We start from the raw sequence: 8708 nt of genomic DNA on the forward strand, positions 1-8708 counted from the left end.
GAACCCTCTTACACTCTTGGTGGGAATGCAAGTTGGTACAGCCACTTTGGAAAACAGTGTGAAGGTTCCTCAAGAGGCTAAAAATAGAGCTACCCTATGATGTAGCAATTGTCCTACCACATATTTTCCCGAAAGATACAGAGGTAGTGAAAAGAAGGGCCATATGCACCCCATTGTTCAGACCAGCAATGTCCACAATAGTCAAACTGTGGAAGGAGCCAAGATGCCCTTCAACAGATGAATGGATAAAGAAGATGTGGTCCATATATACAATAGAATATTACTCAGCCATCAGAAAGAACAATTACCCAACATTTGCAGCAACATGGACAGGACTGGAGGAGATTATGCTAAGTGAAATCAAGCAGAGGAAGTCAATTATCATATGGTTTCACTTATCTGTGAAATATGAGGAATAGCATGGAGGACATTAGGAGAAGGAAGGGAAAAATGAAGGGGGGGGAAATCAGAGGGGGAGATGAACCATGAGAGACTATGAATTCCAGGAAGCAATCTGAGGGTTTTAGAGGGGAGAAGGGTGGGGGGGATGGGCTAGCCCGGTGATGGGTATTAAGGAGGGCACGTATTGCATGGAGCACTGGGTGTTACACGCAAACAATGAATCATGGAACACTACATCAAAAGCTAATGATGTACTGTTTGGTGACTAACATAATAATAAAAAAAAAGGGTTAAATCTATTTGAGTTCAGAACAGAGGTCTGAACTGCATATAAAAAGTCAGAAGTCTTCACAATATAGATAGTGACTGAATCCAAAGGTTTGATTAAGTTTGACTATGGAGAGATATGGACCAAGGAGAGCCTTAACAAACTTCTGTTCTTAATATTTAATTACCAGTTAGGGGTAAATGAACTACCAAGTTTGGCTGGTAAAGAATTACTAGACAAGTAGGAATAAAACACAGCACAATGGAATACTAAAAATCATTGAGAATTAAGTTAGGCCAATTTTGAAATCAGTCCATTGCATTTAGCAACATGGAGAGCCTTGCTAACCTTAGGGAGAACTACTTCAGGAGAAGTAGAAGAAGAAGAAATCTTCCATAGATTAAGAAGCAAGTGAAATAGGGGGAAAAAAATAGAAGAGTTTTTTAGAAGTTTGGCTGTTAAGGGGATATGAGATTTAATGTTTCAGCAACAAAAGCATGTATAAGTGAAAAGGATTCAATTGAGAGGGCATTGATATTTGTAGGGATCTGGAGGAAATATGTCTAAAGCACACTTGAGAGGTTATCTTTATAAAAGAGAAAAAAGTAATGTATGTATAAAAGTAAGACATGTAATGATGGGTAAGATTTTGGTAGCTTTGTAGTTTTGTAGTGGTGAATAGAGAATGATAGCTTCAATGTTCTTTCTGGAAAGTAGAATGAAAGACTATTTGGAAGGTGCTGGGAGAGGTAAAGATTTGTAAAGAAGGAGAGAGCTCAAGGTATATATATCTCAGTCTCTAGGAAATTTCTGGAAGTAGGTGAGGCAAGCTTGACTCTCGAATCTGACTCAATAGAAACACACTGATATGGAATTTTCCCACTTGGACACTGCTTACATAGATGCCATAATTAATACCAATCAATTTGTTAGTTAGAGCTCTCCATCTGGCATTATGTTTTCTGATGGTTTCAAGCTCCAGATAAATTCTTATTTCAGAGATAACAAATATCCAAAATACGGAGAGTATTAAAAAAGATTAGAGGGCATATGGACTTGCTGCACAAGCACCGGCCTAGAGCCAGCACTGAAGCTATAAAATGCTTGACCAGGACCCTGGGGGCATTAGCCCCTCCTATAAATGGTGGCCTCAGGCATTGGGGTTGTGGTCACCTCCCACTTCATGACACCCCTGGGTGTGGTGAACATATGCTTGCAGTCTAGGTGCCCCTTGGGGGCCAGTAAGCCGATGCTCCGTTGCAGACTCTGGAGCCTCTGCTAGGCCAAATGGAAGTACTTCTTGTACTGCAGTGGTGCCCTGGAGCTCCTGTACCTGTGTCCAAATGGTACCTGCTGTGCCACCTGGTTTCAGGACCACCTCCCTTCTTTGGCACTCTGGATGCGATTGTGAAGATGATGGGACACGAGGTCACCAGGACCCTGTGGAGCAGCCTCCCAGCCACCCAGTTGTGACTATGCCAGCCACTTCCATGTACTCCCCTGCCTACAACCAACCTAACCCAAGGCTTTCCTTTGTGGTCAAGCCCTGACTTTTGACCTCTTCACACACATGGTGGGGGAGGCACGAGCCTGCATGGGCACCGTGACTGTGATGAGCTCCCTGGACCTAATGTGGACAAAGCTTCAGGCTCTGCACATGTCACACTGTGGCTGGTGCTCCTGTCTGGGCTGCTGTGGCCCAGGGCAGCTGGTGATCAGTGTGGCTAGGCTGGGACCCCACTGTCCTTTGGGATGTGCCCTTTTCTGCTCTCTATTGGTTCAACTATGAGCTGGTGTAGAGCTGACTGAGTGGGCTCAGGCCAAAGGACCAGGAACCCATGGGTGTCAGCTTTGTGGCTGGCCTCTCAGGGATGGTGGCAGCTGTGCTGACCCTACTACCCTTCCCTGGGGTGGAGACTCAAGGCCAAGTCACACTGAGAGCTCTGGAGGCTGTAAGAATGATGCCCCCGCTCACCCATTCCACCTGACTGCTGCTGCTGCAGAAGATTCAGCTGAGGGTGGTCTGGGGGACTCACCAGGCTGCATTCCCAGGACAAGGATCTTCAGGGATGCCCCTCCCTCATGTGCCATCATGATCAGCTCTTATGAATTGGGTTCAGCAAAAGCTTCTTCCAGAGGCTCAATGGGGGAAAGCCACTAGGTTCTTAAAAGGAGTCAGGGGGCAAGGGTCCCATCTCTTCCATGAATGAGCATGGAAGTCTCATTCTCCTTCTCCTCAGAAGGAGACTGAGCCAAGAGCCTAGTCCTCAGCACTGAGAGGAGGGCCTCATTTTCCTTCCCTCCTTCCCTCTCAACTATGAGCCCCAGGGGAAGGGTGCTGCCCCTCTGGGCCTGCCCAGACTCCATCTAAGACAGCACTTTTCCTACTGCTCCTCATTTCCAACCCCCAGTGATCATCACTTTTCCACCATCCCCACCAAGTTAAAGACCTACTATGTGCCCCCCTCCATTTCCCTGTGTTTGCCATAGCTGCGTCTATGCACAAGAAACACAAAACCCTGGGCCTTGTATAGTCTGCATCCACACATCTTGAGTCTAAAGATAATGAGTTTCTTATAAACAAACAAACATACAAACAAATAACTTTACCCTGAATATCCTTCTTTGTCTCATTTTGTTGGAAGCATGTTCTCCCAGGTTCTTTGCCTCTGTCTATTACTGAAAAGACTCTACCATCTCAATCTTTAGGAATCTACTTTTAAGAAAAAGGGGGTATTTGGGGCACCTGGGAGGCACAATCAGTTAAGCGCCTGCCTTTGGCTCAAGTCATGATCCCGGGGTCTGGGGATCGAGCTCCATATCGGGCTGCCTGTTCAGCAGGGAGTCTGCCTCTCCGTCTGCCCTCCCCCTTGCTCTTTGTCTCTCTCTCAAGTAAATAAATAAAATCTCTAAAGAAATAAAAATAAATTTTATATACATATATATATATATATATATTTCATATTCACCCAGGCGATTCAAATAAATGATCCTAATTTTTGGTAGGTTAACTATAAAGCTAAACATCTTCTTTAGAAATAAACTAGTATTAAATTTATACTGTGTTATTCTTAAAGCCTAAGTGGGAGGAATTTTTTAATTTTGAGGGGACCTATCCTTTAAGATATATTTGAAATCTTAAATGGAAAAACCATATTATAATTCTTATTAATTAAAAATGTAACTGAAATGGTTACCTCCTCTAGGAAATAAAATTCCTTTATTAACAATATGCCAATATTACAGTAATACTTTGCTAACAGATAAAAGATCTTTGAAGGCAATACATAAAAACTACAATGACGCTCAAATTTTAAAAAGAGATGTGTACATGAAAAGACCATCCAAATAAGCAGAAACAAGTTTTATGAATTACCCATTCTACTGTCACCTTGTATAAGCACACTTTTCATATTGTAACTCAGAGTTCAACATAATAATCTTATTTGGAGGAAAAATAGAGAAGAAATTTCTTCTGTAAGTGTATAAAGCATTATCAGTGCCAACGAATACATTTTTTAAGTGTTCAAGATATGTTTTCATAAGTACTAAACTATATCTGTGGCAAGGATTTCTTAATATTAACATAATACGATGGTAATAGATTCTCCACTACTTATAATAAATTTTTTCATTCCTCAAAATATCTAAAATGGGATATTGATATATTTTGAGTCTAAAAAAAATGGCAAGAAAAGAATTCCTACACATAAAATTAAGACTGTGGTCAGTGGGGGCATCTGGGTGGCTCAGTTGATTAAGCTTCTGTCTTCAGCTCAGGGCATGACTCCAGAGTCCTGAGATCAAGCCCCACCCCAGGCTCCCTGCTCAGTGGAAAGCCTGCTTCTCCCTCTCCCTCTGCCTCTGCAACCCCCACTCACACTTGTGCACTCTCTCTGAAATAAAAATCTTAAAAAAAAAAAAAAAAGACTGTGATCAATGAACCAATAATTTACACCTATGATGATGAGAAAATTTTGGAACCTGTGATTCCAGTCTCACAAATGCCATTCCATAACAGACAACTGGGTATAACAGTACGCTGCCAGGTTTTCCTCACTTCTTAGAAATGGATCTACATCATTCAATTAATTCAACATGCGTGGTATTTGCTATATATATATACTACACACTGTGTTGAATGTTATGCAAAGGGAAATTAGACAAGGTTCTTGTCCTCAAAATTTCACAGCTTGATATATAAAAACTATTTCTGTGGCTCCACTGTGCTCTGTGTCATACATAGAGAATGACCCCAATGCTCAACTGGAATTCCTTGCTATCCGCTTAGTCATCTTAAAGGTGCTTAATGCTTATATTCATCATTAAAATAGTTAAGTCAAGAATTACTACACCCTACTATAAATAAGAAAATAGAACTGGGGCGCCTGGGTGGCTTACTCAGTTGAGCGACCAATTCTTGGTTTTGGCTCAGGTCTTCATCTCAGGGTCGTGAGATCCAGCCCTGAGTTGGGCTCCTGCTGGATACTCTCTCCTTCTCCCTCTGCCCCTCCCCCCATCTCCCAAATAAGTAAATAAATAAAATCTAAAAAGAAAAAGAAACTAGAGCACTCAAGAGATTAAGAAAATTACCAAAGGGAAAAATGCCAGTTAGGAAAGATCCAGGATTAGAAAACAGGTCTTATGATACTATAATCTATGGTAAGAATAACGTCAGCAAAATCAGCTGCCTGTAAACATAAGGACATGTGTTATAAAACCTTCTGTCAGTATCTCTCCTCCATCCTTCTCTAAACCAATCTTACTCTTTATCAGGGCTCCTAGCCTAAAACCACTACTAATTCCAATCCCAGCCAGGTTTCCTATTATCATACCATACCTGATCCAGGCAGGGAGCAGAGTCAGCTGCACATAATTATTCATAAAATAAATTCAGTTTAGTAGAGCATTTCAGAAACCTAAAGACCTCAGGGCCAGCTATGGTCTAGAGGTTATTCTCATTACCACAGCAAAGTATCAATGATCACAAAAGACCAGTAAATCTTATAAAGCATTGAAAAAAAATAGACTGTCCCCCTAAAATCCCCTATCTCCACTTGTAGCCATGGAGATTACAAAACAGAAATGGGATTGAATGTTCCTTGGACAGTCTGTTTACACAGGGAAAATTTATTCAAGACCTGGAACTTCTCTTGGCACCTGACTGAGATGCTGAAATATTTCCCCTGCGCTCTGATCATGTCTGACACTTCACACCCGGATGGTCATCCAATCACAGGAAGGGCCAGATCTCTCAGAAACCCTTGGAATCCCTAAAATTCTGTGTGTGTATACATGATAAATCCAGAGAGTCTGAATAGAGAAGGTCTCTTAATGCAGACTAGTAAATCTATATGGGGTTGATTGAAATGTTTTGTCAACTGAGATTTTCCTATATATTTTTCCCTACCTTTTCTATAGCAAAACAGAAAACTCAGGAATATTAATATCTGGGCAAAATATCTTCAATGTAGGTGTAAAATTACTATGGTGGGGAAAGCAAAGAAAAATAGAGAATGGGGAACATATGCTATGCCTAAGCATCACTTGATTTCCCAAAACATGTTTTCAATATGATGGTGCCTTGTGCAGCCTGAAAAATTCTGCCGCAAGCTTTTTAATATCCATAAGATAAAAGTTCTAATTGAGATACAGCATAATAATATCTAGTAAAAACATCATGGTAGTATTGTTTTGACAGTGCATTTGCTTAAACATTCTTTGTGCCCAAACAGGGATTTGATGTTCTCTCAGGTGTTCTGAAAGCTAGACTAATTAAAAGCATATATTAATTCAAGCCATATTACATATAAAATGCTCTAAGTATGTCTCTCAGCCCTGAAGGAGCACAACAAATTTCCTCCTGTCTGCATCTGTGGGTGTGTTGCTCTGCAGTGATTCTGTAAATCTGAGAGGCAGTCTGCTGCTCATCTGTAATAGTAAATATCTCACTCACAAGGTTCTGCATTATGCATAGTTTGTCTCCTGAAGGCATTTCACACAACAGGAGCCATCTCTGATGAAAACACTTAATCCTTAAAGCACAACAGTTCATAATAATATGGGGGAATTTTAACTATATGAGCTATAAAAATCTTAACAAATTGCCAGTAGTTACACCCTCACTGATGCATTCATTTCTTTACTTTCCAGGGTCACCCTGGTTAATCCCACCATTTAGATCAAAACATTGTACAGTAGCTGATGGATGACATTTTCCATTAAAGATGCTACAGGAAATAAGAAATAATTAGGCAGTACTCCATTCACCATAGTAGCTGGTATAAAATATTAGTACACCCGACCAAGAACTGTTCCCCTAAGAGCTTACTTAATTATAAAAGATAACTTTATTGTGTGCATGAAATATTGCTCCTCAAAATCATCAGTACACTTCATAATATCCAAGAAGGCTAAAACTGGCCAGATGCAGATGAAGTTAGAAAAACTAGAGTACGCATTGCTAGATGTCAGAAAATATATGCAATCAATTATCATAATGGTGAGTTTACAGGTTTTTCCTTTGTCAAAAGAACACTGCGTGACAATTTAGTCTTCTCTTGGAATTTCAAATATTGGTTTTGTGACCGAGGACACTGATGCTATTGTAAACCCCGAGTATAAATTCTGCTCCTGGAATTTTGTTAAGCTTTCTGAAATTTGATCTAATTCCCTTCAATGACCAGTTTTCAGCATGTTTACCTTCTGAGTTTTAATCCTGATAATGATCTAATTCCATCACTCCAGATCCTGCCCAAACTTTCTTCTTTGTCGTATCTAGTTTGCCTCAACCAGTTATTCTCAACCAGCAGCAGTATTCCTCTCCAGGGGACATTTGACAATGTCTGGACATATTTTCATGACTCCAATGGGGAGGATGCTACTGGCATCCTCAGTGGATGGAGGCCAGGGATGCTGTTAAACAGCCTACAATGCACAGGAGAACCTCCCACAACAAAGAACTATTCAGGAGAGAAAAAAAAGGTAATAATGCAAGGTTGAGAAGCCCTGATCTAGATCTCCATTTCCCCACTCCTCTGCCAAAATGGTTGCCAATGAGGAGCATGTTTATAATTAGAAGATAAAAGAAGAGACAGACAATGCACAGTCTATTACATTTTTTAAGTGCAGTACACTATGGGGAGTCAAACTTTACAAGCAGGCAGATTTTTGTATTTTATTGATATTTTATTGAGATTAACATAGATTGAGAAAAGTACATAAACCTTAACTGTGCAGCTCCCCCAAATTAAAACAAACAAACACACACATCCAGGTAACTGTAACCCTAAAACAGCATGTTACCAAGACCCTAGAAATGTCCTAACTTTGAATACCCATCCCTGGACTAATTTCTGAGTTCTAAACTTACATATTCAACTGTCTCTTGACATGATGCCCTTCTACCAATTTTAGTGGAAAGTTAGAGAAGAAATACATGGGTTTTTTAGCAACATGTTAAGTCGGAAAAGTTTCTTTTAAAAGTAAACTTAAGAATAGAGTCAAGAGAAAGATAACATCAAGTTAAAACACTATTGCACCACCATTTTTAAAAACATAATCACCGATATGCATTTAATTAATAGTTTTTGTGTCATCCTCACAAATTATATTGTAGAATGCAGATACATATATAATCAAAGCATTGCACATATATCTTTTAATGGATATCAAATCTCTCTCCAAAAAAGCTGTATCAATTCCCGTTTTATTCTACAATGTCAAAGTATACTTTCCTCTATATTCCCACTAGTCATAAGTGTTATCATTACATAATATACCAAAATACTAAGACATGCAAACCATGCTTAATTATATCTATTGAATTTCAATAAGCTGCTAAGAATTATTCCAGTCATTTATAGTATATAATCCATTTATCTAAAACAAATACAAAGCACATATAAGTGTATATAGGGATTAATTACCTAAGTATAAAGTTATAGGAGAATACATACCAACTTACTGGTATCATTTCATTGAAGCAATGAGGGAAGAAAAGAAAAGTAGGCAGTGTGGGAGTAGGCAGTCTTAGTAC

The 8708-nt window shown here is 39.8% G+C and overlaps 1 pseudogene; it reads left to right on the forward strand.

Moving 5' to 3' along the window:
- Positions 1-1770: 1770 nt before the first annotated feature.
- Positions 1771-2839, forward strand: LOC113252677 (probable mitochondrial glutathione transporter SLC25A39; annotated as a pseudogene).
- The last annotated feature ends 5869 nt before the right edge of the window (positions 2840-8708 follow it).

This window comes from Ursus arctos, unplaced genomic scaffold, assembly GCF_023065955.2.
Source record: "Ursus arctos isolate Adak ecotype North America unplaced genomic scaffold, UrsArc2.0 scaffold_6, whole genome shotgun sequence".
Classification (NCBI taxonomy): domain Eukaryota; kingdom Metazoa; phylum Chordata; class Mammalia; order Carnivora; family Ursidae; genus Ursus; species Ursus arctos.